This window comes from Falco punctatus (assembly GCF_963210335.1).
Source record: "Falco punctatus genome assembly, chromosome: Z".
In the NCBI taxonomy this organism is placed as follows: domain Eukaryota; kingdom Metazoa; phylum Chordata; class Aves; order Falconiformes; family Falconidae; genus Falco; species Falco punctatus.
The window spans coordinates 63865185-63881208 of NC_137586.1; the positions used below are offsets into that span (position 1 = coordinate 63865185).

The 16024-nt window shown below is 37.0% G+C and overlaps 1 long non-coding RNA gene across 9 annotated transcripts in view; it reads left to right on the plus strand.

Moving 5' to 3' along the window:
• Window positions 1–16024, plus strand: part of LOC308056820 — a 124816-nt gene that overhangs the window by 14126 nt on the left and 94666 nt on the right. For 8 of the 9 annotated variants that reach the window (XR_013924977.1, XR_013924978.1, XR_013924979.1 and 5 more), the window contains exon 1: window positions 1–16024. This exon is cut by the window's right edge. The exons of the other annotated variant lie outside the window; for it this stretch is intronic. This is a non-coding gene — a long non-coding RNA (uncharacterized lncRNA). 9 annotated transcript variants of the gene reach the window in all.

The following is a 16024-nucleotide window of genomic DNA, read 5'->3' on the forward strand; positions in this document are numbered from 1 at the left end:
CTGAAGGAGGCTGTGACCCCATGGGAAGTCCACACTAGAGCAGGATCCTGGCAGGACCTGTGACCCAATGGAGAGAGGAGCCCAGGCTGGATCAGGTTTGCTGACAGGGCCTGTCACCCCATGGAGGACCCACACTGGAGCTGCGTGTTCCTGAAGGACTGCACCCCATGGAAAGGACCCACGCTGGAGCAGTGGGTGAAGAACTGCAGGCTGTGGGAAGGACCCATGTTGGAGAAGTTCATGTAAAACTGTATCCAGTGGGAGGGACCCTGCACTGGAACAGGGGAAGAGTGTGAGGAGGAAGGAGTGGCAAAGGCAATGTGTGATGAACTGACCTCAACCTCCATTCTCCATCCCCCTGTGCTGCTCACAGGGAGAACATAGAGAAATTTGGAATTAAGTTAAGCCCGGAAAGAAGGGAGGGGTGGGGGGAAGGTGGGGTTTTTCTGATTTGAATGATAATAAATTAAACTAATTTCCCCAAGCTGGGTCTGTTTTGCCTGTGATGGTAATTGCTGAGTGATTTCCCTGTCCTTATCTTTATCCCGAGCCACAAGATTTTCATCCTATGTTCTCTTCCCTGTCTGGTTGAGAAAGGGAGTGATACAGCAGCTTTGGTGGGCACCTGACATCCAACCAGGGTCAAGCCACCACAGAAGGTCACAGCTTGATTCACATACCACTGTAAAAACTTCATTTTAAGGTGACAGGATTACAATATCAGAGAAGCCAATAACTGGATCATACAATTGCCTTCAGCACACATTATATTGCAGTCCTGTTGGCTGGAACTGGTGTAAAATTTGTCTAAGCTCTCTGAAAGCAGCAAGTCCATGAATGCAATATGACTTTTTATCTCTAGCTGATAACTAACAGGAAAAAAAAAAAGAATAGGAAAACAAATAGCATAGCTGTAATTAATCTGATGGCTGCACTGAAAATATGAGGAGCAATCCAAGTCAATTTAAAGCATTTTTCTTCAATAGTGGCAGAATATGAAGCTAATGAATGATCTGAGCTATTTCTGAAATTACTGCCTCTTGCAGCCAACAAAAGCAGCTTGAAGCAGTCTTGAAATCAAGCTAATGGTGTACAAAACAGAAAAAAGGAATTTAACCTTTGGTTGTTGATTACATTCTTGGCACCATCTTTATGTTATTCCCTTGTTTTGGAGCTTCCAATGGTCAACCGCAGAGGCAAAATAGGACTTCTCCTTCCTTAAAGACATACATTGGCTTCTGCAGATTTTTACACTTTTCTCTGAAGTATCTGAGGTAGGCCACTATTAGAGTTGGACGGCACCTTCCATTTGACAGGGGAAAAAATATCTATCTTCCTTCTACACTCAGAATTGGAAAACTGGATAGAGGAAAATCTGGAAAGGATTTTCACATGCCTGAAATTTCTGTGAAGTACCTCTAGCTGGTTTGTGAGGCATGCACTCCCTTTCCTAGGAGAGCAGCCAGGCTACTACAGGGCTTGGAACAGTGGTGATACTCAAGCTCTCCTCCTTTCCAGTATGCTTTAGTTTGTGGGTTTGGGCATTATGGCAGCTGTTGAAGGGAGTTACTAGACTGTTGGAGAGGGGGTTTTGTTATGTGTACACTAAATGTTTACTCCACCTAGCTTGCAAATTAGTGACTTGGAGTTAGCAAGGAAGGAAAGAATTGGATTCAGTGGTCTGGGTAACGGTTTTCAGTCTTCTGTTGATGAGTTCCTAAATACATACAAGACCATTTATTTGCCTCCCTTATATGCACTTCTTGCTTTTATGCTAGGGTCTTCAAAGGGTTTGTTGTCATTTTTTTTTCAAAGTTTCTGTAATTAGTACCTCTTTCCCCCAGCTACTTACTAATTTTGCAGCAGATCACTGGTGGTTTTTATTTAGAAAGTGAAGGAAAATATTTTGGATCTATCTTGTTCTACTAAGAAATCATACTAGCATCTTTTAGGCTCATTTTATGGTAAGACAGAGTGTTAAGTAGAAATTTTCATTCTTATGAAAGCAGGTGGGAGTCTATCTACGTAAGAATTGCCTTCAAAACAATAACAAATACGTTATAGCTAGACAAATATACTTATCTCTTCTGAAGAAATGACAGGATGCAGGCCACTTGTATCTATGTTCACGTAAATTGGTATGTCAATTAAAAGAATAAAATTTTAAGAAATCAGTTGTGTTCATTTTCTTCCCATTTTATTGTTGGCAGAAGAAACTTGTAGTGGAGGGAGGGAAGAGAGGGAAGAGTGATAAATTGTATGCAATGCCAGTACAAAAATGGAGACACTTTTTTCATTCCTGTTCTTCAAAGGATTGTTTTGGTAAAAATGTCAAAAATGCCCAAGGGCTTACCCTGTGCTGAATGGACTATGCCATCTGTTTGTGTAAGGAGTGACTTGGTATGCATAAACTGTTACCTAGGTGGTAGGATTCTCAGTCTGTCAGCTCTTCTGTCAACTGCTGTCCTTGTTGTAACTGTGACCCCTGAAGGAATTAGTTGCATGATTGACTGACTGATGGTGATTGACATCCACAATTAACTCTTTAGCTGCAGCCACCATTGAAGGTGATCCCTGTGTTTTTAATCTACAGCACGAGGATGCTGCTATTTCCATGCCAGTGAGCTTGCACAAAGTAAATATGATTAAGCTGATAAGTGGAAGTTGGACAGAGCTGTAAGATACAGGGTTTGCTCTTAAGTTTAGTTATTTTCAATCACTTGCAACAAGACAATTTCTTCATGTACTTTCAAGAACAGAAAAAAATTGCTGCCCTTAAAATACCTGAGCACCTAGGGTTCCACTTCAAACTCTGAAAACTAGCCTTATCCTGGAAGCTTGTTTGAAGGATAGCACAGTTCAATATCTTCAATGAAAGTGCTCAGATCCATTGCCATTGAATTTAAAGGAACTATGTACAGAATTGAGGCAGATGCTGGCTGTTTCCCCTCTATTCTTGAGTTGGATGGAAATACTTCCCTTCCCCCAACTGTTTTCTTAAGGTAAATTTTTATCAGGGGAACAGTATTAATCTAATATCTGTACTTACAAAAAATTTCCATGTTCAGGCTTTGTACAAAATACAAGACTGGAAAAAAGCATCTTGGGACAGATTTTGAAAGTCTATAGTACTAAAGAGTGTCAAAAAGATCCCTTTCATGTGTAGGTAGAGAGAAAATCTAATCTATCTGAATATGTTTTTCTAATAAAATTTCAGGTGTACCACTAATAAGTACTAAATAACAACCAAGCCTATCATTGTAACAAATATCTACCCATAGATTCTCAGACATGACAAGACAATTTTCATTTAAGCTGCTAAATTCTTATTCTTCAGAATTCTTCTTTAAGAGATTAGACATAAAAGCCCTAACTGGGGACCCATTTTTCACAGTGAATTTTCCTATCTAATTCATGCGTGACCTGAGTTTTTTAGCTTGTACTTCCATTTATGCCTTGTTTGAAAGGCAGAGCATCTCATGACTGAGTGACTTCTATGTCTGGGGGCCTGTGTTTGAACTGGTGAAGTCAATGACTGAACTCCAGTTGTCTTGAAAGGAAGAAAGAATATGTAGATTTGTACTCCATTTTTGGCATGCTATGGTAGGCATATAGTCAAAGGATTTCCTGTTAAGAGAGTCCTTATGGTAAATTTAGGTTCTGATCTACAAAGGGTTTCTCATGTACAAAAGGTTCATTGGATGATGTAAGCTGAAAGCAATAGTCTAAATCCAAGCAGAAACTGAAAACTTCCACAATGGTTCTTTCTCAACACATTTGGCCAAAAATAGATCAACAGCTTTTTGAAAAATGTAGCAAAAAGAATTAGGTATTGGCATGCTGGATATAGTGGGAGTTTATTCTGGGTTTAAGTGGCATTTTAGTGTACCTTCTATTGGGATCCTAGGTGTTGAACTGCTTTTCAGAAATAGGGAATATTTAGCAGGTCCCCGACTGTGAAAGTTTTGGCATGAAAGCATTGCATACTTTCATAAGTAAACAATATAATAAATACTGTCTCATTATTTAACCATAAAGCATCTTCTAAAGGATTTGTGTTGCACTTCCATTAACATATTTTAAGTAAACAGTTTGGAAGGAATGTGAAATTGACCATGTGTGTTTACAGTAATATTTGCAAATGAAACACTTTTTTACTAGTACTGCTTAACCATGTGGAATAGGGAAAAAATTGTTGCAGTTATTTGTGTTCTGGCTGCTAAATGGCATATGTACTTTATTTATTTGTTTGTTCGTTTGTTTGCAATACTGTGTACTTAGAATCCTAGTATCTTAGTACAATTTTCCTGTTGGTTGCAAATGACTAACTAATGTGTGGTTTCATAGCCCAACTTTTGAGTAGCTACATTTAGGCACAGGTTGCTGAAGATGGTGCTTTCCTGCAATACAAGATGCACATCTTCATTCCGGCTCTTTGGAAGTTTTCTGTTTGGTGGTGGAAAATGCATTGACAGCTACACCTTCCAAAACCGGATTCCAATATAACTTGCATGTCCCAGTAGATGGTATTTTGCCCTTCTGCAATTTTATTCCTCATCATCTTTAGGATGGTAGATTTCATTATATGTCAAATTAAGGTTAAATTACACTTGCATTTAAAAACATACTAATATAAGGGGTATATTTAATGCATATTAATAATACTGATAAGTCTCTAATAAATCTAAAATAAGCCATATGGTAGGTATCTCAAAAGAGTGGGGTTTCCCAGGAGTACTGGTCAAATTCTGATCCCTTTTCAGTTACCAAGAATAGCTTCATAATATAGGGTTATGGGAATTCCAAATTTATAAGCAATATTCAACCTATGAAAAATATTGTTTAGCCTTGCCTTCTGACCATACTATCATAATTGACCTTAGTCTGTGCTGTCATGTGCTGTGTGTTTTGCAAGGAAACAGGAAGAAAGTTGGGATTGAAGATGGCAAGCCTTATTGCATTCTGCTAGATCTTGACAGAAAGTATTTTAACAATATAAAGGAAAAATTAAAACAGACAGCCAAGTTAGACTTTTTGCATGAAACTGTGTCTGCGGTGTATTTTGGAAATGTCAAATGGATGAAGACGCCATAAAGGCCATCTTTACCTTCCTAACCCTTTTGGATTCATACAATACTCAGCTTTTCATCTAATACACACTCATGTTTAGAAAGCCTCCCCCAACTTCCCCTCTAAGCATATTTATTGGAAGCACCAGTACAAAACTGTTAAGTCATTCAAAATAAGGTCTTTAGGATATTTTTTTTTTTCAGACTTTGAGGATGATGATTGTTTTGGGGCTTGGGTTTTTTTTTTTTTTGTTTTAACCACAACACTTGAATTGCTGGAACTCCATAGGGAAAAAAAGATTTTTCTCGTACAATGACATCTGGGTCTACTGATTGTTACTTGGTTTGGCTTCTTGCTTTATGTTTGTATGATCAAATGGTTCAGTATCTCTATTTTTACAGCAGTGTAACTCTGTTTAAACAAGGTTAAACATCAACTGTTTGAAGTAAGAACAGTCTTTTTGTCTGTTTGCATATCACTAGCCCAGTTGGGTGTCACTGGAAATGGCTACATGCAACCCTATTGTAATAAATGTCACTTTCAACCTTGTACAGTTGAAAAAGATTGTGCAAACAGGCAATTCATAAAATAGTATACTTTTAAAATTCAACTTCTGCTTTTTCTAAGATCTTTCAGGCAGTGAGAGAATTTTCTACTTGCTGTAATATGCTGGTTTTGGATGCTTTCCAAGTACCAAATGGTATTATGTTGTTAACAGAGTTAATATGTTTTTCAAAAAAGGCAGTATTTTAGTCCTATGGCAACTCTATGTATGGTTAAAACTAAGTAGCTTTTGTATAAATGGAAAAATTAATGCTTCGATTTGTGTTCTTTACAGCCTTTATTTCAGTAAGCACTTGTAGCTCATGAGTTCAAGTAGAGGCTATGGAAGAAATAGTAGTGGTGCCTTCCAATTAAAATATTTAAAACATAGGACAAAGAGAGGCATCTGCCTCTGGAATTTCTTTGGTTTTAACTATTTCTGGGAGATGTCCAACTTCATCTTCTGTAGTGACATATGTCTAGGATAACCCGTAACAATCCAGAGTCACACAAATTTGTGACAGTAGGATACTTGCTTTGCTAATCTAACACATTTTATGTATTCTTTGGGAATACTTCTACCTTTCTGTTAGTGACATGTTTGAACAGTTTGGATGTGCTTAAATCCAGCTGGCCTATGCCTACATCAAAAGCTGAATTAGAATCCCTACATAACTTTCACAGTTTACTTGACATTGGCCTAAAATGCTATTATGTTATTAAGTTAAAATGTTATTAAGTTAAAATGTTAAATTGAGTTCAAATATTAAGTTAAACCACTACACACTCTGTAGACAGCAACTCCTGGAAAGAAATAACAAGGAGAAGATAAATCACAAAACTTAATAAATATGCAAAAAGAATAAAAGATGCTAAAAATTCAGGCCGAAAATAAGATAAGGAGGGCTAAGAGAGAACACAACCCACGTGAAGATAAATGAATGCAGAGTACCTGTCTCGGGGCACTGTTTTAGCACTGTCTGTGCATAGATATAACTGCATAACACTTAACAGTGTGAATCTTCATTCTTCTCATCCTTTAATATATTCCTTTGAAAACACATTGATAGTGTATTTATTTACAATGATACTTTATGAACCTAAACACAAACCAACAGTAATGAGAAATTGGTGTCACTAAATCCATTTTTATGTAAATTACCATATTCAGAAAGCTGTAAGTGTAGTTAATGAACCTTGCTGATGTTCTTGTTAGAAATGCCTGACTTAGACCCTGATCTCCTCTTTAAGATTTGGTAATGATCATGCCTTCATAGTTTAATGTGTTTATTGTTTCTCTTCATGATACTGTAATTATAATATTCTCCCTCCTCTTTTTTTTTTTTTTTTTAAACATTTAGTAAAACTGCCTTGCAGAAATAAAGAAATCTTAGGTTTATGTTTGATTTTCTGTCTCCAAATGTAACTTTCTTTGTGTCTCTAGTAAGAGCAAAATGGTGGTCTCCTATAATGGAGAAAATTCTAAGTTTCTCCATGATTAATTTAAAAAGAAAAAAAAAATCTATTGCTCACCTTCAGAATAAATTTTCTAGGCCTTTTTCTTTTCTTTCAAAAGAACCTTAGATAAAATTAGAAACTAATTCTTGTGGGAAAAAAAAATTAAAATTAATGAGGAACAGGAAAAATTGATTACATAGAAATCACATGAAAGTAATACGTTCTATTAGTTATGCTCATGTCCCAGTTGCGAACTCAATTACCTCTCACTTCCTGCATCAGTGTTTTCTTTTTAAAGATGATGACCTAGTATTATGGGGACCTGTTTTGTCTTTCTATGTTTAAGCACTGGCCCAAAGCAAAAACGAGGAAATAATTTTTCAGGTCTGTTTCTCCATATAGAAATGGCCACAATGTTAAAGGTCTTTTATTGTGCTTTTTGAGATGTACAAATGAGCAGTACTATACAGAAGCTGCTGTTATATGATGAAATGTTTACACATTTATAAGGGTCTTATAAGGCATGGATTGATCCAGAAGCTGCAATTGCCTGCACATGTTTCCCGTTACCACTCCAGTCCCAGACTTGTTTTATGAACAGCTGCAAATTAGTATGTAGGTGAACAGGCCTCTGAGCTGGTTTTGTGGCTGCAGTCTGAGCATCTATTTTTTTACAAATAAAGGCATTTATAATACATAAGGAAAACAAGCTGATAAATACTAGTAACAGCTATTCTAAAAATACACAAATTTAAGGTTCAGATTAGGGCTTGGAAGAAGGCGAGGAGCAGAAGTAGCTTGTTAAGAAGTTTTTAATTGCTTTTATTGATAGAATGCTTTGCAGTTCTTGAACATAGATAACTCATGTCTCTGGGTCTTTGTGCTTTCTTGGATATGTTCTCAGTTACAAGAGTTGTTCTTGGCTCAGATACAGTGGGACACCTAGAACCAGTACAACAATCTGCTTTCATTTCTCCCCTGGGGTTCTTATCTCCTTTCATTGTAAACAATTTCAGGAAGAAAGAATTGCAATGCTGCGGGAGACTCCATACGAATCCAGAGCAGTAGGGAAGATGTGCAGGCATTCACAATTTTTGTGTTGTCCCCTATCTACAGCCCAGCAGAAACTTCTGATGTGGCAAAGCAACCAAATTAACATTTAATTTCTTTGAAAGGCTTCAAAACAAGTCAGTGTGGATAGAGTAATTATTTGATAAAGTAAGACATTCTTTTGCATTCTCTGTCCTTCTGTCTGTAAATCTGTCCTCTTGGGCAGGGCTTTAGTAGAGAATAAACAGGAACAGTAGGTCTATGGTTCAGAAATCTAAAGTTCCTGTAAAATCAGTGAGAGTCTTAGACAACAGCTATGTCTTGAGGCAGATGAAAAGAGACTATAGAGGCATGGGTACTCTTCAGTAATTCAAATTCATATGTTCTGCTGGTTTCTTTTTTTTTTTTTTTCCAGGGTACCTTTTATTCCTGCAGGTAGCTGTGGTTAATATTGCTGCTTATTTGTATTCAAAGCAAACCTAAAACAGCTAAACTGCATCTGCCGGCAAATGTTTTCTCTCCTTTCTCTCCCCATCCAAACAGTGGAGCTTATCTTTGAATTCAGCAGCCTCTTTGATGTCTGTTCATTTAGCCGAGTGTTTTATAACTCAGGTTAATTGAGGACATGATCTATGGTTGACTCAAGAGTTGCTTTAATAAGATTATGTTTATTAAATTGATTAAAGAACTGTTTGTCCCCATAATCGACTATGAGAATGTTGTTTGTGGTATTAGAAATGGATTAAGATCCAAATTAAACGTTTTGTATAACAAGTTTTATTTGCGGAGAGTAGTACTGCTGGTTTTTGTGTGCGCCTTTTTTCACTTGCACTAGTGCATGTCAGAGGGCATCAATTTCTGGGTCTCATTTGCTCACAGGGATTCATTGTCCTATGCTAATCTTTCCACCTGGCAACTGCTCGGCATATAGCAGCATCAGTAGTGGAAACTGGGCAGGGAGTCCCGGCAGTCCACAATGCAGGGTTGGCAAGCACACCATGGGCCATGGCATGCCCATAGGGAGCTGTGGGCAGGACCTACATGAGGATGCTTTGCTCTGCTTCACTTGTCTAACACTGTATGGAACCTGACATTCACTGTGGGCAGGGAATTTTTTTTGTTACTGCTATATTTCTATGCATAGCTGGTATGAAGAGGAGCTGAGATGCTTCATAAAAAAGAACACTTGATCAGATGTGAGGAATAAGTCTTCCTTATGACCACCTAAGACAGTTCCCCTTGCATAATCTGAATTTCTGGTTCTTCTTATGCAAAATTATCTTTTTTCAGCGTCTTTCTCTAGTTTTATGATTTCACAGGTGAATTTTTTTTAAGGAAATTTTTATTAATAGGATTTTTTTAATAGGAAATCACAGGTTCCATCCCTGTAAAGAAGCAAAGATTATTTCAAAATTAAACAGCAGCCATATTTTTCCCTCTCATGAAAATCAAGTAACACCCATGAAATTAAAGACAACCCACAAAAGAAAGTATTTGATAGATATTTATTTTTAGCTCTGAATTTATTATTAGCATTAACAAAAAGTATCCCACAGAAAGTTGAAGGCAGAATATTTTAGGAAGCTTGAGGAAATATTGAAGCTGAAATTTCATGTAGATACATAGCTCTGTCACAGTAGAGGAAAACTCAAAATATAGATAACCCTACAACCTATGTAGGGATCTATGAACCCCAACTAGCTATGCTGCTTTTTTCCCCAACGACTCACAATGAGATTAATGCTTGTTCTCACAGAAAAATTTGCCTGTTTCTTCTCCCATGAAATTTCCCTGTCCTAAGCCAAAATGATTTTCCAGGCACCCAGATGATGGGTACTTGCCTATGTTGGTTATTTGCAGACATGTGACTACAGACAAACTTCACATCAGAGAAGAAAATTGTTCCATGCTGGCTGTTAATTTGGTACCAGTCCCAAATTATGGGACCAGCTATGGGAACCAAACCAGTAAGCTCAATTATTAAAAATAAAATTTACCATTTTGTTTACAGCTCGCCACTTATCATGCCCAAAGTTTTACTTTCGACACCAGAAACTGTGTATTAGGAACCATGTGAAGGTTTTGTTCAGTAAGATAGAAAGTTTTGTGAAGCACTGTAGAATGATCATATGTCATAAATGTACTTCACAAGTATGAAGAAATACAAATGGCCAAGATTACAAGATCTCTAACTAGAATATAAAAATAAAAAATAAAATTGAAATGCTAACCAGAATTAAAGAAAAAGACAGACTCTGAAATGGTAATCAGGGGCTTTTGTGTGACTAAGAGCTATTGTGAGTTTCCCAGCAAGCAGAGAATTAGTGGAATTCTACTTGCTACATTTTGAATATTTGCTTGATTAAAAAGAGAGTTTTCAAGTTTGTTGTCTATATATAAAACTGGGGAGAATGGCCATGAGATTTTGCCTCTAAGAAATGTTGAAAATTAAGTAACTAATGACTAACAAGATTGCAAAGATCTAAAACCAACAGTGGATTTATAGACCTTAATGGTAAATTCTCAAGTCTTTTGCATGTAGAACTCATAAACTCAAGTATATGAGTTGAAACTATGAGTATAAACTCATAGAACTCAATAACTCAAGTAGTACATGCACAGAAACCTCTCATGCCAGGGTTTTGATGGCAGTCACCAACCAGAAAATGTCTCTATTAACTTTTATAACATCTAGGAAGCTGGCAGATGCTAGTATTTCTAGTTAAGTTTCTCAAAATTGTGTGAATAGTATGAGTCTACCAAACTGTATTCTTTAGACAAGATGAGGCCACAAAACAGCTGCATACCCTGAAGGCTTCATCCCAGTCTGTTCCAAATGGATCTGCACAGGGCACTCCTCAGCCTACCATGTGTAAGCCCACAGTGCCTTAAAAAAACATTTATTGAGACAAACTCTGGTATCTGGAATATGAGCACATCACAAATTGGAAATTTCTGAATGTTTTTTAAATGTCAACTGTTTCAATAAGCAAATGTATCAAAGCCAAAACTTTGGACACCACACAGATATTTCCAAATTACTCAAATGTTATAAATGTACAGAATAGTCTAGGAAGGCAGTGTGTGCCAAATAGCGTGTTTAAGTTTCTACCATAGTTTTCCCCACTTACAGATCTTTTCTTCATGGTATGACATCCTCTTTGCCACTTGGTGCAGTGTTTTAGTGTTCTTTTTTTCTGCTTCAATACTTTTAATTCTTCTCTACCCTTATACTAAATTCCGAATTACTCAGGAAAACTAAACATGCAGAGTGGACTGGAAAAGTTTTGGAAAACTAAAACCCCTTACCTTAACCTTCAGAGGTAGAACAGGCAAAGTTTTAGGAAGCCACTACCAACTGCCCCTCAAATGTAGTATTATTGTGTTTGTTCTCCCTTTTCTCTGTTTTATTGCACTTTTTTCCTTTGGTGTTTCAGTGCTTCAACATTAGTAGTCCAGACATGATAGCATGGACTATGAGCCAGTAAGTGAGCTGCCACTCAGAATTTCTTCTGCCTCACTACTTATTAAGCAATTAGTTTTTCTTAGAGCTCTCATATCTATCAGGTTTAGCTCTGCTGGAAAAGTCATGAGCTTATGATGTCTGAATAGGCTTAAAAATTCTTATAATGTAATATGTTCATTCCTTTGAATTTTTGCTACATTTTCTTATGTCAGAATAAATCTTTGTAGTCTGTTCTCTATTTTCCAAGATGATTGAACTTGATCAAAAAAGAGGATGTTAACCCAAAACATTTTTATTTCCTTGTTCCTGGGGAACACACATGAAACATATGCTCATCAGTTACAGGAACTAATTTAAATGATAATGTTTTCAAATGGCCAACATCAAATAAACTTAGGGAGTAAACATCAGTGCAACATGGTAAACAAGCTATGAAGTGCAGCTGAGTGTGAAGATGATTATCAAGGGATAGAGTTTGTGAGTACTGGGCAAGTAAAGCAATCTACTTTTGGATAATAATGTAATTTTATCATGCAATATGCCAGATTACTTCTCCCTCAGCTCTGCCCTTGCTACTCTCTTTCAGTAATACTATCTATTTGGTGCACTCAATTCCTGAGCCATTACTGGTTAGTGCAGAGACCATCAAGCTGCATGTGTGTGCATATGCACATGTACACACTGCTGCTGGTATTAATTTTCTTAGTTGCTTTTAGATATTCACAAAATCCAGAGTAGTCATTAATTTGTTTCATCAATCAGAGGCCACTAAACTGCTTGTAAACCAGGGCACGTGAAGGGAAATTAATCTTTTCTTTCTTGGTTGCAAAGATATAAATATTGCTGCACTGCTTAATCAGAGGAACCTTTATTGTATTTATCATCTTGGTTTAGTTTAATTTTTTGCAGAATGTACTTAATGATTAGACACTTAAAGGGATCTATTTATTTACAGTGCTGTGCATGATCTCTGCAATGTCACATTTTGTAGCCAAGTGTAAAGGCATTGGAAAATATAACTGAAGGCTTTATTAGTTTTTTCTTGATATGTGTTTCTGTGGGGTCTTAAATTGAAATGTTAACCTAACCCACATTTTAAGTGCTTTTACTTACAGTACACACTTTTTCCTTCTATCAGTGAGACAAGTGTTTGTAAATATATGCATTTATTCATCTGTTTTCATCTGATGAGCTCAGTATAGCTTCAGTGCCCAATTATTCAGCATTAGAAGTCATTCTTACTAAATGAATCTTACAGATTTATCATATGAGGCTCCTTTACTACAAATAGATTGTAATACATTTGGGGAAGTGAGGATTTTCACAGCTATGATGTCTTTTTGCAGTAACTTGGCCTGAGTAATGCAGAAATAGAGGCAGTAGGTCCATGATGAGATTACAGCTTGGGTTTTTTTCATATGCATTCTGAGAAAAAAAACACAAGCAAGAGTGTAATTAAAATGAGTAATGTAGCCAAAGGCAATTCCAGACACCTTACTTGCTAATACTTATGGGGTACCCAACTGAGAGGAAAGAACTTTCAACCTGATTTGAATTGGGGATGCAGTGCCAGATAGAGGAAGCACAGGCCAGGTACCCCAGACAGGCCACATTTCAGTAAGCCACTGTAACTCTGCAGCAGCAGTAAATGCTGAGTCAAGTCAGCCCAGGGACAGCAAGCAAGACTTGCTTTTGCTCATTTGTGGAGGATTCATCAGCATTCTCTACGTGTCGTTTGAGAAGGTGGTCCCTCATAGATGTATGTCACCTTAGGCCTGAAACCCCAGCTGCACCATCTGACACACATGAATAATTACCTTTCATAGAAAAGTACATCTCCCTTTTGCTGGATGCAGACAGAATTTCCTAAAGAAACTACACAGGTTTGTTACATACAAACAGAGTAAGATTCAGCCCAGGACCAGTGAAGAATTAGTCTAACATCACATGATCAGTCAAAGATAAAAGCAGGTGTTACTTGCCATTAATAAGCCAGGTTGCCATCTTCCTAGTTATTCCATAGGTAAGGACCATTTTTTAAGACATTGTTTAAAAATGTTTAAAATTGCTTGTTTGACACTGGGGAATTTGGAAAGGCATTGCTTACAGTTATTTCCATTCAGTATTTATTTCAGGGGTGACATCCTGCTGCCACAGAACTAAGTCTAAAGCTGAGAACTGAAAAATGATAACAGAGATAATTTTATTAATGTCATGAAATATTTCCCGAACTCTGCTTCTGTAATTGCATTGAGTGCACACAATGTCATGGAGTGATATAAGATATAATAGGTATTTCATTTCTGATAATTTGTACAAGATATGCCTGGCTTGTCTTATGGTGTAACTCTCCCAGGTCTGTAAAACCTTAAAACATGCTACCATCTCTATCTTCTCTAAACCGAGTAAACTAAGCATGTATTTAAACTTGCATGGACCTAACTTCTTATTATGCAACCATTTTCTATGTGCATCAAGAAAAAACTTGTTTCATTTCTTTTCTTCCTTCTGTTTCTGCCTAGATGAAATTTCTTCTTTTAAATTCTGTTCTTTTTTAGAGCAAATCTAAAGAGACAATGATCATCCAAAGAACAGATGAGTCAAAATATGGTCTGATTAACAGATTGTAGAATTCTAAGAACAGAGATAGCTCTTAGTAGCCTGGATTTCATCTTAAAAATATAAGGATTGTTAATGAATTAAGTAAATCACCAGGACACTAATCATACAACAGTATATCTGACCAGCACAGCGTGGATCAGACAGCATGGATCAACCCTGACAACAGAGATTCTGTAGAACTAAGCAAGCCTCCACATTTAATATAAAAATTTGCAAAGAGCAAAAACAAACATCAGGGAAGGGACTGCTTATTTAGTATCCATGGTTTCATTTTGTACACGGCCTTGGTGCCTCTACAGACCATCTGAAAATTGTTTTGCAAACACTGAATTTTACCTGATCTGCAATACCATGATTGTTCCATTTGATAAGCAGTCAGCCATATGTAAATTGTAGTTCCTATGCTAAAACTTAGCTTGCTGTTCTCTAGCACTTAGCCTTTGGGGATAGCCAGTTACTTTTCTGGATCTTGGCAGGGTGGGGGTGGGGTGGCGTGGGGGGTGGGGGGCGGTGGTGGAGGGAGCTCTGGCTTCTTTATGGAAAGACCTAGCATGTCTTCTCTTCTATCTACTGAGCTCAGACATCACTGAGCTCTACTTAGAAGGCAGATTTGCAGTGCTTTTCATTTTGAACCTTCTTTTTGCACAGGGGTGTGTCAAAGTGGTGCAGATCAGGATTTGGCATAAAGTGGATTTTGTTTGTATTTTAAACTGGATTTTTTTTCTGCAAACAATTATTTTTTTGTTGTTATTTTGCTGGTTTGGTCGAGTCTGAAAACTGGTGGACAGTTCAGGACATCTGTGTTAACTCTTCTAGCGATGACGGTAGTAACACTTGCCCTGCATTGCTCAGTGATAAACATTTTTACTTCATTAGGCAAGATTCTTTTATTTCAGGTGCTGCAAACCAAAGAAAGTCAGTCCTCAATCACTACGGAGGTGTTTGTTCACCTTGTTCCTTATTCATTCTGACTATGAAAAATAAGTCTGCTTGAGAGCACACAGCAGTGTAATTGACTCTATGGAGCAGCTGTCATAGGAGTTTTGCTGTAAGGAATCATATGAGCCTTCCTTTTAAACTTGTTCAAGGTAATAAGTCATTGTCGACATTCACAATTCATACAATAAAATGTCTTTTTAAAAAAAAAAAACCACACACAATATGGAGCTTGGCAAATAATTAATATCAAATGTTTGTCATGCAAATTACATCCATTTTTAAAAGTGACTTACAAAGAGGAGAAAGGAATGTTAGTTTCTTACTTTTATATTCCTCTTTATTTTTTATAGACTATCTAAAAATCAGGGAGGAGGTTTCCTTCTTTTCTAAGCAGGATTAGGCACAAGTTACTGGAAACCTTTTTTATTGTTGTTGTTGTTATTGTTGTTATTATAGTTATTAATGTCATTTTAAAGTGGAAACAAATGTGTTTTTTTCTGGAAACCACTATCAATACTGCCAAAAAAGGCCACTTCCTGGAAACACTAGTTGTTTCAGTGACTGGATAGGAGGGATTTTTAGTCATGTTGTTCTCAGTTAAAATGAGTGCATTTTAACACATCTGTAGGTGTGTTTGTTCTGAGGTGTGGCGGTAAAGCCTAGAGTGAAATATGCTTTTTAGAAATTTATAGAACACTCCATGTCAGTGTTGGATCTTGGTTTGACCCATCTTTTATTTATTTCTTTCAGCTGAAAGAGTCTTTTCTGTTTCCACAGTGTTAATCCAGAAGCCAGCTGAAATTAGCCTCCCTTGAAAAGTCAGGTCCCTTTGGTATAGACTGCAGAAAATTTTTTATGGTGAGAGATGCTGACCTC